We start from the raw sequence: 16937 nt of genomic DNA, 5'->3' as shown, positions 1-16937 counted from the left end.
ATTAATTTATCATGCTATGATAATTTAATAAACTATTTATCTCACTATCTTAAATCATTTTCTAACTATTTTAGCTCTTAAGGGCAACCCTAAAAGGACTTTCTTATCATTCCCAAAGTTATACGGATTAGTTATGACAGTGGACACCCATTTCCAATAGTCTCCCACTTGGACAAGTTATCTACTACCATTGATCGAATAATCTTCAAATAACCAACAAATCATGCCTTCCATTACAACTGTCAAACTCCGATCTAATAAGGTATTAGCCCTTAGATACGTGAGCAATTATTCCTTTATTTCTACAAGATATCTTATGAACTTAGCCATGGATTATGAATCAACCTAACATTTCAACATCATGTTTCGTTTTTTACGATTTTTGAAGATCAAATTAGACTACTAATTGAACACATCAATTTAATCTGGACCTAGTCAGGTACATTAGATATCAGCACAAAATCACTGAGGGGCCCATGAATATCGCTTCTACTGTTAAAGCAGAAGGAAAAAATAACCTTTGAATATATAGTTTTTGTCTACTTGTCAAATCACGTATGGACTTACTTGTTATGACCACTAATTAAAGATAGCGTTAGAGGAAGACCCATACACAAAAAACTTGTATGTAAAGAACTCAATGTCTTTCCATTTTAAGAATAAAAGATATGATTGTCATTACCCGTGATATAATCCATGAAGTAATCTCTCTGATTCCGGGTTGCTCTAATACTTAAATCTCTGTATCAAGTACTCATGAGTGTTAGTGTAATCTCCATTGTATGTCCACATTTCTTGAAACATCCCAAAAATAAAGGTAAAAAAATTTCATTTTTATTATATTCAAAAAACCATTGTAACTTTGTCCAAACATTGAAAAACATTTAAATAAAATTATTATCAGAGTTCATTCCCAAAGATCATATATTGCGGAAAAAACGGGTGTATGCGTTGCAATTGTCTCGAGCCCCTTTCATTTGAAAGCATGAGTACCTGAAACATAAACTGAAAACCATAAGCACAAAGCTTAGTGAGTTCCCTAAATACCACATACTAATCATACAATAATATATAGTGGGCCTCGCCCGACTTCGGACCCCGTCTGACATCGAGCGACGCTCGGCATCGAGCTGAGCTCGGTAAAACGGGCCCCGCCCATCATAAAATAACATATATCAAAATAAACACATACACATGCAATAATTACAGAGATACATAGCATACAAATATCCATCAGGCCCTGCCCGACATCGGACCTTAACCCGGAAAACATATAGACACAACACATGCAAGAGTCACAGAGACAACTAGCATACTAACAACATAGTATAAACACGGGCCGAACTTGGTGCCTTCGACCCAATAAACCTAGTAAGGAAACTCACCTCGAATGTTGAATCTCACTGCAAGAAATCGTAACTGCTACCCTGAGAACTCCTCGAGCTAACAATACCAAAATATCACCCAATTAGCAATTGGGTTCCAAACCATCATCCAAAATTCAAACTTGGGGTAAAATGAACATTTTACCCATGGCCCAATAAGATTCTTAATTAAGGCCCAAGCCCAAAACAAACAAGATCCAAAACCACAAAATCCATGAAAGCCCACTAATGACCTAATTTTCCAAATTGGACCCAATCCCACAAGGGCCTTATCCTAAGCCCACATTTCCAATTCAAATTGCTTCAGATACCCTGTGGGACAAACTTCATCAAAGGAAAAAGTCAAAGGCCAAATTCAACGGCCTGAGTTGACCCAACTCATCGAGCCTTATCCTTCAACTTGCTGAGTTCCTCTGACAACCACAAAGTCGGGTAGAAACCGGTCCAACTCGCCAAGTTGTCTAATCCACTAGCCGAGTTGATCCTCACCAAGTCAGAATGAGGGAAAACAAAAACAACTCGCCGAGTTGTCTCCTCCAACTCATCGAGCTCACCCGGGACCAAACAACTCAACCCATTAAGCCGATATATTCAAAACTAACAGCTTCTCCCACTCAGATCTTAACTTAAATGGCCTTAAGAAGGTTAAAGTTTCCAACTTGACCCCTAAGAACCACCAATATGGGTTCAAAACCCAAACCCTAAACTTAAATGGGTAAGGGCTTAATCATTAAACACTTATTCCACAAGGACACAACTCCAAGATGCAGATATGACCATATGAGGCTAGATGGTAATGTAAAGTTTCCAACATTACACTTATTCATGCCTAGAAGAAGCTCAAAAGCTTAAAAGAGACCAAAATAAGGACTTAATGAATGCATGAAGCCCTTAGGGCCATAAAGTTGGCACCTTTATGCCAAAAGAGCTCAAGAGGACCATAGATATAGAAGAATAACACTTGGGATGACCTTCAAGCCGACCAATAACCCAAACATGGATAAAAGCATCAAAACTTAACCCAAAAAAGGGATATAATCAAATATTAATCAAGGATAGAAGTTTATACCCACAATATGCTGGAAATGATGCAAATAATCCAGATCTGAAGGCTTCTACTTGGATCACCACTTTGCACCAAGCTTTTCCTTCTTCCAAGAGCTTCAAACACACCAAAACACACTCACAAAGGGCCCACAACACTCAAAAAGGATTTCGGGTTAGAGGTTATGGAGGCTGGAAATGAGGGCAACACTTGGGATTTAAGGTGTTTAAATAGGATGAAAATCCCAAAATTAGGGTTTCTCAAACAACGCCCAACTCGTCGAGTTCCCTTCACCAACTCGATGAGTTGGTCCTTAAAAACACACACCCCAAAAACTTCCAATACGTCGAGTTTATGCCATAAACTCGATGGGTTGGCCCCTAAAAAGGGAATTTATTTCCATAATTTGAAACTCTAGATTCCGGATGCTACACCTCTCCCCCACTTAAATAAAATTTTGTCATCGGAATCGATCCTTATTAACGCTCATGCCAAAACGACCAACCTGACGATTATAAACAAAATTCTGCGCACAAAATAATCTTCCCAAGGCAACCGAAATCCAAACCGAAACTTCTATCCTGAAAATAACATCCAACCCTTCAGCCCTTGCAAACACTTCTACCTTTCTGGGACTAGAATCTAAAATGGTCTGACACCTCGGTAGACCTTTCATGCTAAAACAACTCTATGCCCAACTCTCAACGAATAACTTGTTGGGTTTTGGTCATAAGACATCCTATGTGCTCATACAAACCCTAATGCTTGGATCTAGGTTTCTCTATTGTACATGCAAGTTATCCAAAACTATAAACCCTAATTCTAGCATTCAAATAATCATATTAACATGAGAATAAGTTTATAATGTTACCTTGATTGTTATGTAGCAATAACAATCCCAATTCCTCCTTGAATTGACTTTGGAAGGCTTAAAGTCACAAGTGTCACTCCTCTAATGGTTCAAAAACACCATAAGCAAGAGGATGAAGAGGAGAGAGGATGGAGGCTACCAAAACTCGTGTGAAACCCTAGCAAGAAGCTTGTCCACGTTTGTTGTCCTTAAGGGATCTATATATATAGTGAGGCAATTAGGGTTATCTAACTAGGAGACCCTAATTTGGTTGCTTAAGCCCTAAGCAACCCATGGAGCCCTTTCCTTAAGGCCTTGGACGATTTCATATAGGCTTCCCCCATAGAATTCGTCCACCTTATAATATAAGGCAATCCATGGCCCAAATTGCAATTATCTTATAATTACAATTCTAGTCCCTTAAGTTTCATTAATCTCTTTTAGTCACAAAACTAATTACTAATTAATTCTTGACTAATATTAATTAAACAATATGATTTCTTTAATATATTATTCCCATAATATATTAATAAATCATATTTAATCTTTTCTCTCCATAATTCATCCTATCAAGTTGCTTTGGTGAAGGTAACCCAAAAGGACCATGCACCATCGGGTCAAGTACATATCAAAATAGTTATGGACTTAGACACTAATCCAACAGTCTCCCACTTGGATAAGTCTAACAACTATTCTGCGTATGACTTCAGATCCTAATCTGCAATTGTAGCTTTCCAAAGCCGTTGTCAACTCTGATCCTATCAGATACACGTGTCCTTTAGATAAGGGATCATATATTCCTCCATTCTAGATATCATATGAGATATGATTTCAAATCATTCTCTTTGTACTATATCTCGATTCCCAATTTATGACGACTGACTAATTGAACAAATCAAATTAGCCCTAGCCCGGCCGAGCATTTACGTTTGTCATCACTAAACCATCGAGGCGCCCAAAGATATCGCTTTTATCCTACTTTGGATAAAAGGAACGGATAAACTTTGATACAATGCTTGCTTGCACTCACTCACCGAATCACACACAACAATATGTTTTATAACACAAAGTTACTAGTGCGTTTACATATTATCAATATGCAACCGATTCGCAAGATACAACTCACACATCTCGGCTTCAAGAATATAATATGTTATCGCCTCACCAATCACTCGTGATACAATTCATGGAGTGATCCAAGTGAGCGTGGGTTTAATCCAATGCTCAAATCATATTCATAAGCACTCATGAACGTTGCAGCAAACATTTGCTTATGTCTAATACCTTATAGACAATCCACACACCAATTCATGACAGTCTTCATTCATATCTACTTCCAACATATGAACGACTGTGGCCTGTTTGAATAATTCGATTATTCTTAATAAACTCAATTATTCTGGAAGTCAAAACATGCAAAGTGAAACACAAGAATAATACTAATCCCATATGGCCTCAAACCTTTGAGTATAAATAAAACCCCTTTTATTTATCACCATATCGATTACTCATTATTTTTCGTTTCGGGTAATCAACTTCTTACTTGAATTATTACACTTGTCCCATGCTCCTGGAATGCACACAATGTTTACCTATGGTTATCACTTTCTGAAATAGATCAAATTGAATACATTTCCAATCATTTTCATTTCACAACTCCAAATCCTTTTTCCATAAGTGAAAGAATATCAATTTCTTGCTACTTATAGAATATGCTAGATTCTAACATTCTATGTAACTTATCCTTTTGTAACGTCACTGCACCAAAGTCACAAAGACTATTGCCAATGATATTACAAAGTCTTCTATCGGAGATTGTTACAAGACAATTCCTTAGATATGATGTCTCTCACTCAAAGTACATTCATTTGAACATCCTTTTTGCATAAAAGTTTCTAATCTAGTCATAGATTTTCAATATACAATTTCTAATATGGATACATTTCCATATTTTCCATATGACAACTTATTCTTAATAGAATCTTATCTATTCATAATAATGTCGATATGGTCCATCCAATTATGGAAACATTTCCATATTTTCCATATGACAACTCATTCTTAATAGAATCTTTTCTATTCATAATAATGTCGATATGGTCCATCTAATTATGGAAACATTTCCATATTTTCCATATGACAACTCATTCTTAATAGAATCTTTTCTATTCATAATAATGTCGATATGGTCCATTCAATACCATGCTTCCAACTACTCACAAGCAACCAATCCTCGTCGAACTTTGGAATGTCCTTTGATAGTTGTTTAATTATTTTAGTCAAAACCGATTCTAGTCCTTTTTCCCTCTAAATGCGCTAGACATTTGGAAAATTTTAGAATGGTCAAACATTAAAGCATTTGCAAGTGATCCTATACCCGAAGCGTATGGGACACGACGCATAATGTTTTATTTGCTATGTTCTCAAAATTCGAATTGTGAAGAGGAATGCCGTAATCATAATCGAAATTTTAAGAACACACTATGTACCTTTGACTAAATTTATTAACATTTCTCAACCTAAACATTTAGATTTGAAATGAAGCATAATATCCTCTCCCTTAATTATAGCAAAACAACCTTTCAACTCGTACAACTTTGCAATGTATGACTCTTGTTTTCTATAATTAATATTGCCAACTTGCAATACGTGCCTTAATAATCATACAATCATAACATTTATGCTCCCACTATCATGATGATTACTATAAAACATAACAGTTATGCTCCCACTAGCTTTAACATGTATTCATAAACATCTTAACTTTCAGAAAAACAATGCTTATTGAATTTCTTAAGTTCATGTTTCTAATACTTAGTGCTTTGATAATCTTTTATCAAGGCTTCTACACCTTTGCCTTCGATAGTTCATATGTGTGTCTAAACAATTAAGACTAATTGCCAAACCTCACAATTCAAATTATGGAAAGGGATACCGTAACCATAGTCGAATTCGAGAACGCAATTTTACAATCACTATCTTCTTAAAATCTTTCTTAGTGAAAGCATTTCCTCACAATCATTTTCATGAAGGAGGAAATCTTATGACACTTAGATTTAAACGGTGTATGTGTTCCTATCCATGTGAATTTGTTAAAACCAAAGTTTACGACAAATTCAAACTCATATGGACCGAACTTTCTTAATCTTGATTTCTTGCTTTATGGTAGCACAGCTGCCCACCATGTCTTCCAAGTAGTTAAGCAGCTCACCTTTTCCTATCAATGTACCTTTCATTGATTAAGGTGATTTGCCTTTTATGCGTTCAAAATGAGAACTCATAGAACTCATATGCACAATTAACTCAATTGGAATAGCATAGAACCACAATAATGTCAACACGATAGGTTGTAAACCTCAACTCGTGTGCTAGTGATGATCGATAAGGTTTATTTGATTTGTTCTTGAAACCTTTCAAGACCATTAAGACTCCCACTGACTCCTTGACATATAAGATTCTCTTGTCAATAACCATTTGTTGACAACCAAATATTCAAGAGTTAGTGTAGCTTTTATCAAAACACTTCATAAATTGGTCCTAGTTGGTTTTTGTCTTATCCAAGACATCACAACTTTCCACATTTGATGAATGTTATAAACCTTCTTAATACTTTTCCACTCAATGTCACAATCTTAACTCTAAGACTTGTTTTGGAACGAAGTATGATTGACTTCTTGATTTAACCATTTTTCAATTCTTGATTCCTCTTCTTAGACATACAATTGTACTAAGACTCACTTAGAGGATCAGTTGAGATATGGTTCTTAATCATTAAGACCTATCATAAAGCATAAAAGGTACTCTCCCTTCTTCTTAGAATGGAGAAACTTTTATCTTTCTGCCTACTTGATTCTTCTTATTCGTTCTGCTATTTATTTAAACCTTTTTTCAATCAATTCAGAATTACACTTAATCTTATAAGTATAATCATATTTACTAAACCTTTAGTAAATCATGACGAATATCTTTGTTACTCTTATGGTGGACTTGATCAACAAGCAACTTTGTGTATTCGATCTCCAAGTCCTTCACTTGACACTTTGTCAATGAATTAGTCTAATTTCCAAATATGAAATTTCTCATTCATCGTGCAACCAAGTTGCATGATTCCAAGTTTCTATCCAATTGAAACTTGGGCAATGAGAAATTCTCCCTATTTGGTAAACTCTCGACTTTCCATAAATAACATTATAAGAACCAAATCCGTTATTGCTAATAATAGAAACATTCTAACATCAATTTTCATATATGCCATTGCAAGGATAAATAAATAATATAAAATCAAAATTTATTTTATTGCGGAAAAATTTTGTCCTTACAATGCAATTCATTGAAAAACTATGCTAATACATATTTCTTATCAATCTAATTCTAACTCTAAGTAGTAGCTCAAGAATCTAATCTTTAAGTAATGCGATCGAAATCCATTTCTTCACGGTTAGATTCTGCTCACTTCTTCCCTTAAGCTTCCTCTCCTTTCTTCGATCTTACAAAACATCAATTGTAATTATATCACATTATGTATAGAAGCTTAAAAGAGTTAGTTAATGGATTTTACCTATATTAGAGCCATACGTTTCGACTCTCCCATCTCTTAGATCTCTTAGGTAAATAGGGCAGCTTCGTCTCCAATGCCCCTTCTTTTGGCAATAAAAGCAAATTGACTCTTTTGGAACAGGACATGGAACTACTTTAGACATTGCCTTTCTCTTGTGATCAGACTTTTCGATCATAGCATGTCTTTCGTTGCCACTGTCTGTATCCACAGAGGTCTCGAAGGTAGATTCACCAATCAACTTTGCTTTTCTATTGCGCCAAACCATTGCTGATTCAGCAGCAATAAGCATATAGGTGAGATCTATAAGGGTCACGTCACGGTTCATCATATAGTACTCTTTTACGAACTTACTATATGAGTTAGGAAGTGACTGAAGAACCCAATCAACAGCCATTTCCTCAAAGACAACGGATCCCAACATTCTTAACCTATCAATGTGTGACTTCATCCCTAGGACGTGTTCACACACCGGCTTTCCTTCTTTATGTTTACTTGCCAAAAGGGCTTGAGTGATCTTGAACTTTTCAAGCCTTTGAACTTGTGGGTTAGGGAGAATAATTTGAGGAGGAGGAGGAAGTGAAGCATGATCTCTTGTTCCTCGATCGAATCGTGGAATATCATCTTCATGTGGAAAGCTTGTTCCACGGGATTTGGGAAGACCATTGTTGTCGAACTTTGACATCTACAAAACGAGAGAAAACGAATTCAAGTTAGTTGATTGATTGAGTCCTTAGTAAATCACTCAAATGAAATACTAAGGCTAGGACCCAACACAATATTCCACAACTCGGGAGAGGGATGCCGTAACCCTAATTGCAGAATATTTGAAGGTAAATGAATGATGATTCACTAATTTCCACCACGAAAAACGAAAAAGAAATTTAAGTTTTAAATCTATGAAAACTCCTAGATCCTTTGAGATTCATTGAACTTTCAATGGCATGTTTAAATCTTGATATGCCCCTCTTGTTTGTGACTGGGATGCCGAGGATCACAAAGCAGGTGTGAATAACCATGCAAACTTACATGGTGCCCTCACATGTTACAGTCACCTATTCGATGTGCCGGTAAACCACACACGCTCCACCGAACTATGACAAACATTGAGTCACCCTTTGCTACCTTTGCTTAGAACCATTTAGTGTGCCGGTAAACCACACACGCTCCACTAACATCTTCTCAAGGGCACAAAGTGTAATTTCAAGGAGTTGCATCAATTCACTTTTGCCGAAGTAACTAATATTAGGAATTTTATGAAAACATTTAGTTACTTTTATACTTCATTATACTTATAATGGAAGGTTTCGTCCTATCCTACCTGTTCGACTAACGACCCTCCACTAGTCAAGAGTGCGGTGGGTAAGAGTGGATAACCATTCAATCGCCATTTTATAGACAATTTTCTTACACACCCCTTATAGACCAGCTTCATGAATGAGGCCTACTAACGGTAAGACTGACTTTTACTCATACATATATATAATGTTAGACTTTTAATGTTATATATAGTATAGGGTGTATTTTATACTTTCAAAATACTAGGTGGACTAATTTAACAATTATACTTTTAATTCAATTAAATTGTAAGCCTAAAATTTTATGGATTTATTATACCTCTTTTAATTATACACCTTAATTAATTAATAAAACCATAAGGGTGTGATTTGAACTTTTTCAAAACAATACTAGAGTTTTAGAATTTAACATTCCTAATTAAACTTTTAATCAACTTTTAAATTCCAAAACTTGAGGGCATGTTTTGAAACATTTCAAAACATTAGGGTTTAGAATTTAAATATTCATCAAATTAAACTATTAATCCAAAATATTAAATTCCAAAACTTGAGGGCAAGTTTTGAAACATTTTTCAAAACATTAGGGTTTTAACTATTTAAATTTCAAAACAACAAAACTTTTGGGTTCAAATTTAAACTATAAAACCTAAAGGGGGAAATATGAAACATTTCATAACATAAGGATCAAATAACAAATAATCTAAATTAACAATTAATCACATAATTATCCATAATTGATTTATTTAATGATTTCTTGCAAAACAATTTACCAATTTAATCAAAATAATTAATCAATTATCACATAAGGAAACAAATACTTTACTAATTGATAAATATCTTCAATTAGATCAAGAATATAGTCAAATATATCATCAAATCGGATTTATATTGATCTAATATGATAAGGTAACTATCCATAAGCAAAAACAGCAAGAAATCGCGAAATATGCTCTATCTGACGAGTTGACTCGTCGAGTCTGCATGGACTCGGCGAGTTCAGCTATGGACTCGGCGCGCCCAGCCTCCAGAACATTAAAATCGAATTTTTTTGAACATGTAATGCATCAAAACAATTGAAACCAGTCTAGGCTCTGATACCACTGTTGGGTTTTGGTCATAAGACATCCTATGTGCTCATACAAACCCTAATGCTTGGATCTAGGTTTCTCTATTGTACATGCAAGTTATCCAAGACTATAAACCCTAATTCTAGCATTCAAATAATCATATTAACATGAGAATAAGTTTATAATGTTACCTTGATTGTTATGTAGCAATAACAATCCCAATTCCTCCTTGAATTGACTTTGGAAGGCTTAGAGTCACAAGTGTCACTCCTCTAATGGTTCAAAAACACCATAAGCAAGAGGATGAAGAGGAGAGAGGATGGAGGCTACCAAAACTCATGTGAAACCCTAGCAAGAAGCTTGTCCACGTTTTTTGTCCTTAAAGGATCTATATATAGTGAGACAATTAGGGTTATCTAACAAGGAAACCCTAATTTGGTTGCTTAAGCCCTAAGCAACCCATGGAGCCCTTTCCTTAAGGCCTTGGACGATTACATATGGGCTTCCCCCATAGAATTCGTCCACCTTATAATATAAGGCAATCCATGGCCCAAATTGCAGTTATCTTATAATTACAATTCCAATCCCTTAAGTTTAATTAATCTCTTTTAGTCACAAAACTAATTACTAATTAATTCTTGACTAATATTAATTAAACAATATGATTTCTTTATATATTATTCCCATAATATATTAATAAATCATATTTAATCCTTTCTCTCCATAATTCATCCTATCAAGTTGCTTTGGTGAAGGCAACCCAAAAGGACCATGCACCATCGGGTCAAGTACATACTAAAATAGTTATGGACTTAGACACTAATCCAACATAACTGACCAATCATAACACTTCCAATTCTGAGCATACCATGGCCTATCTAATTTACTCAAACCACCCTTATAATATCTTTTCAACCCCGATGGAACGAATCCTCAATCTCTAAAATAAAACCAATCCTATCTCACCTGAAATCCAAAACCTAAATCTTAATGATCTGACTCCCTATTAGACCTCCCACACCGAACTGCCACGGATCACATTGTTGCTTAAAAGGGAAACAAAGTCACTAACCGTAAACAACTATAGAAAACTTATACTCGACAGAAGGATCAGATAATCCTTTGAGTAGAAGATTCATTCCTGCAACGATTAGACTCAAACGAGAGTTGCGCAACAACATCAAATCAATTACTCTGATATTATTTAATCTCACTGCGAGTGATTTACCATTTCCCAATCAATCAATTACTCCATACACACACTAGACCCAATCACTAACACTACCCAAAACACTAAAACTGCTTGAAACACTAAAACTACCCGAAACACTAAAACTGCCTCCTGGATGCTTTCCAAAATCCACCGAGATCTCCCTGGTGCCAATTCATCAGCTAGTCATTTGAAATATCAGGTTCCACCCCAGTTGATGAGCCAAAAGACTCCCACACAGTCCCCCATCGCGACTTCTAACAAAAAGCCTCACAACCAATAACTACCCAAACCATCTCGACACTAACCCGATGCTAAACTGAACGCTACAGGACCAATTATAGTCTTTCTTCATACCTGGTCTCCCTTAACCTACCATATCCTGATTCCAAACATATTGTAGGTCTCCTTCAGCCTTGCAAACTGACCCACTATGGCCTAAACCATCCGAAAGAAACCGCTAGAAAAACACATGTTTGCTATAATCTCACCACTGAACAAGGATAGGTGAATGCTACAGGCCACCTCGCAGTCTCACAACACTCCTACACCAACTGACCACTAGTGAATACTACGGACCACCACATAGTCTTACAACACTCCCACACCAGTTGACCACTAGTGAATGCTACGGACCACCACGCAGTCTTACAACACTCCCACACCAACTGACCACTAGTGAATGCTACGGGCCACCCTATAGTCTTATAACACTTCTACTTACCATAAACGTAGTCCAAAGCCTTACCTCTAATTTATCAAATCAAATCCACCCAGATTCGAGCACACACTCGACCGAACGCCCAAGTTGAACCCTAAGCGGGTTCCCCGAAGCCTGATATAAATCACCAAAAGAACACAATCTCAATGTTGGTAAGTTTTCCAAACTTCCAACTCACATAATCCTCAATCCAAACAGCCACTTAGCCCGTATCTCTTCCTGACCAGGATATGAAACTTTCCCTAGTTCCACACCCGATCCAACTCCTGAAAATTCTGGTCGATTCTCCCCTACTTGGATTCGTCGAAGCTCTTTCATCCCACAAGTCTGATGGATTCCTAACCCATCAACCTCATAAGCATGAACTGTCTGTGACCTATGCTTACCATAACTGGAATTCCATTACTAGCCAGTCTCAATGATTGCCCAACTCCTGGAATCTGGAAAAATGCTCTTAGGACCTTAACCAGTCTGACGATCCAAATCACCTCCCACGATACCATACCAATTCCTTGAGTTCTTATGCTGCGATTAAGAACCATCACTCTTGCCATGCTCTGATGAATATCAAATCAAATTTCAATGCTCAAATAATTACTAAACTCCAACCGACTTCAACCCATGCGGATATAAAAATCTCCCGGAACGTCCAATGACAAATCAACTCATGCATCTGTCATCAGCATCTACCTGCTATTGCTCCTCTCGTTGTAACAGTAGTACTTAAACCCACAAGTTATCCTATAGACAATTACTGATCTTACTAGGACAGATGATAAAACCCCTGAATCATGTCTTCATTATAAAACTAACCCAATAACCCTAACCATAGATTCTCCAAGAAATACTCCTGAATTGTTCCCAAAAAAAAAACCAGAACAACAACGGAACATACTGAACCCACTCAACAAGATACGACCGTTTTGAAGATTCGCCGAGGACCCCCGACATGTAGAATAGCATAAGATCACCCTTGATAACCCATAAAATATTAGTGAATCAACCGAGATATAACTTATCCAATCCAAGCAGAATCCAAAGCAGTTCCAACTACCGATAACGACCCAAAAGAAAATAGAAGATGACAAACCCGCAAAAAATTTGGAGGAATCTTGACCTCCTCCTGTGTTACCTTGACCATCCTGAGAACATAGTACGTAACTCCTATTTCGATCCCAAATGACAAGAACTAACCACAAGACCCTCCTTATTGAAGGTTTACATAGATCGACACGCTTTGGGCTCCAAATGAGCCCCCAACTGCCCTGCTATAAACTTGGCCCGAAAAGCCCTGAGATGACCATCCAAGGATCCCAAATTCCCTTCCTTGGCTGAACCAGAGACCACCAAGGTCCAATCCGAAATACTGCGATAAATCTCTCAGGAGATGAACTCCCCCGATTGCGCCTCGATCAGTTCAATACCCGTTGATGAACCAGAACCAGAATCTGAACCCCATTCTTGAGTGCTCCACACCATACTGAAACAACATGCAAGATATTTGAATATAAATCCTCATCCCAATTGCTTCTTAGGGTCTCCAAGACTCTCCCTGATTCAAGTATGGATCCTGTGCTTTCAGTAGTACGAGCCCAATACTACCTTCCACAACTATCTGTACTTTCCTCGAGGATCCTCCTGAATCCCCTAAGTCACCTTCTCAATTCCATACACCAGCACTTTCTAACCTGTGCAACCAAACAACTGAAGCAATCCATAGGATTTCCTAGGTTCCCGACCTCACCCTGCCATCAGCAACTGAAGAACTCTTCATAATGTTAGTTAGCTACCTTATGAACACAATCATATGCAACAGATCTTAGATAATCCTTTGAGTAACAGGCTCATCCCTACAACAGTTAGACTCAAACGAGAGCTACGCAATAGGGTCAAATCCGTCACTCTAAGATTATCCAACCTTTGCCACCTGTGACTTGACATATTCACTCAATAACTAACTCACATCACTTATGAGTTCCACAAAGAAAAAAGCAAGCAACATTCGTGTAATATCACTCCAATCCTACATAATACAACTCATACTAGGAGCTCCTACTCCCGCTATTGATTGTCTTATACCTACAAATCATCCCCAAACCGGCATCCAATGCTTCCTATGCTACCAGGCATCACATAACAGGCTGACCTACACTGGCTAATCAAAACTAGCATGAAAGTATACAAGCTCATATAATAGGCATACAAAGGCATCTCTCCTAGCATTCTAGCATGCAATAACTGAGTGGATCCTTAGCCCTAACTAGCATGCGATTCTACAAATTCACGGGTTAAAGAATAATTGATAACATGCATGAGAATTTTGGGAAAACTTATTTGAGCTCGGCCGATTGCACAACTCACACCCCTTTCTTTGATTAGAAGTTCCTTTTTAGTTAAATGTTTATTTTAAAAAAAATCTCACCAAACCCTCAGCTTGAGTTCAGACACACCTGAGAGTATGCCCGAATCCCTCAAACCAAGGCTCTCATACCAACTTGAAACATCCTAAAAATCAAGGTAAAAAAAATTCATTTTTATTATATTCTTTGTCCAAACATTGAAAAACATTTAAATAAAACTATTATTAGAGTCCTTTCCCAAAGATCATATATTGCGGAAAACACTGGTGTATGCACTTCGATCATCTCTAGCCCCTTTCATTTGAAAACTGGAGTCCTTGAAACATAAACTGAAAACCGTAAGCACAAATCTTAGTGAGTTCCCCAAATACCACATATTGATCATACAATAACATATAGTGGGCCCCACCCGTCATCGGGCCCCGTTCGGATTTGGAACCCATCCGGCATCTGGCCTTGCCCAACATCAAGCTGAGCTCAGTAAAACGGGCCCGCCCAACATACGATAACATATATCAAAATAAACACAAACACATGCAATAATCAAAGAGATACATAGGATACAAATATCCATCAGGCCCCGCCCGACATCAGGCCTTAACCCATAAAACATATAAACACATCACATGCAAGAGTCACAAAGACAACTAACATACTAACAACATAATATAAAAATGGACTGATCTTGGTGCCTTTGAACCGCTAAACCCAGTAAAGAAACTCACCTCGAATGCTGAAGCTTACTGCAAGAAATCACTAACTGCTGCCCTGACAACTCCTAGAGCTAATAATACCAAAATATCACCCAATTAGCAATTGGGATCCAAACCATGATCCAAAATTCATACTTGGGTTAAAATGACCATTTTACCACTGGCCCAATAAGATTCATAACTAAGGCCCAAGCCCAAAAGCAATAAGATCCAAAACCACAAAATCCATGAAACCTAGTAATGGCCTAATTTTCTAAATTGGGCCCAATCCCATACATGCCTTATCATAAGCCCACATTTCCAATTCAGATTGCTTCAAAAACCCCGTGGGACAAACTTGATCAAAGGAATAAGTCAAAAGTCAAAGTCAACGGCTTAAGATAACCCAACTTGCTGAGTTTTATCCTTCACCTCGCCGAGTTCCTCTAACAACTGCAAAGTCGGGAAGAAACCGGTGCAACTCGCCGAGTTGTCTAATCAACTCGTCGAGTTAACCCTCACTAACTTAGAATTGCAGAAAACCAAAATAACTTGCCGATTTGTCCCCTCCAACTTGTCGAGTTCACCCGGGACCAAACAGCTCAACCCATTAAGCCGATATATTCGAAACTAACAACTTCTCCTTCTCAAATGTTAACTGAAATGGCCTTAAGAAGGGTAAAGTTTCCAACTTTACCCCTATGAACCACCAAAATGGGTTCAAAACCCTAACCCTAAACTTAAATGGGTAAGGACTTAATCATTAAGCACTTATTCCACAAGGACACAACTCCAAGATACATATCTGACCATATGAGGGTAGATGGCCATGTAAAGTTTCCAACTTTACACTTATTCATGCTTAGAAGAAGCTCACAAACTTGAAAGAGACCAAAAGAAGGACTTAAAGAATTCATGAAGCCCTTAGGACCATAAAGTTGGCACCTTTATGCCAAAAGAGCCCAAGAGGACCATAGATCTGGAAGAATAACACTTGGGACGACCTTCAACCCTACCAATCACGCAAACATGGCTAAAAGCATCAAAACTTAACCCAAAAAGAGATATAATCAAATATTAAGCAAGGATATAACTTTATACCCACAATATACAGGCAATGTTGCAAATAATCAAGACCTGAAGGCTTCTACTTGGATCACCACTTTGCACCTAGCTTCTCCTTCTTTTAAGAGCTTCAAACACTCATAAAGGGCTCAAAACACTAAAAAGGCTTTAGGGTTTCAAGATTAGGGTTAGAAGCTATGGAGGCTGGAAATGAGGCCAACACATGGGACTTAAGGTGTTTAAATAGGGTGCAAAATCCTGAAATTATATTTCTCAAACAACATCCAACTCGTCAAGTTCCCTTCACCAACTCGACGAGTAGGTGCTGAAAAACACGCACCCAAAAAACTTCCAACACATCAAGTTTATGCCATAAAATCGACGAGTTGGCCCCTAAAAAGGGAATTTATTTCCATAATTTGATATTCTAGATTCCGGATGTTACACTTCATGGATGATCCACCAACCTCATGACAATCTTAACTCATTACTCACTCCCAAGAGTACGACCGACTATGGAGTTTTGAATAAATTAATAACTAGGAAGTGGGTTCTAAACATGCAAAAGGAGAACATATTGATAAACTAATTGAAACGAATGATTTCAATCCTATAGTAAGAACTTTACTTAATAATCACTAAATCAGATTCAAAGCTTATACTGCTTAAGTTCTAAAATCTAAAACAAA

This window comes from Lactuca serriola, chromosome 5 (genome assembly GCF_051521515.1).
Source record: "Lactuca serriola cultivar US96UC23 chromosome 5, Lser_US96UC23_V15, whole genome shotgun sequence".
Lineage (NCBI taxonomy): Eukaryota > Viridiplantae > Streptophyta > Magnoliopsida > Asterales > Asteraceae > Lactuca > Lactuca serriola.
Note: the sequence above shows the minus strand (reverse complement) of the source record.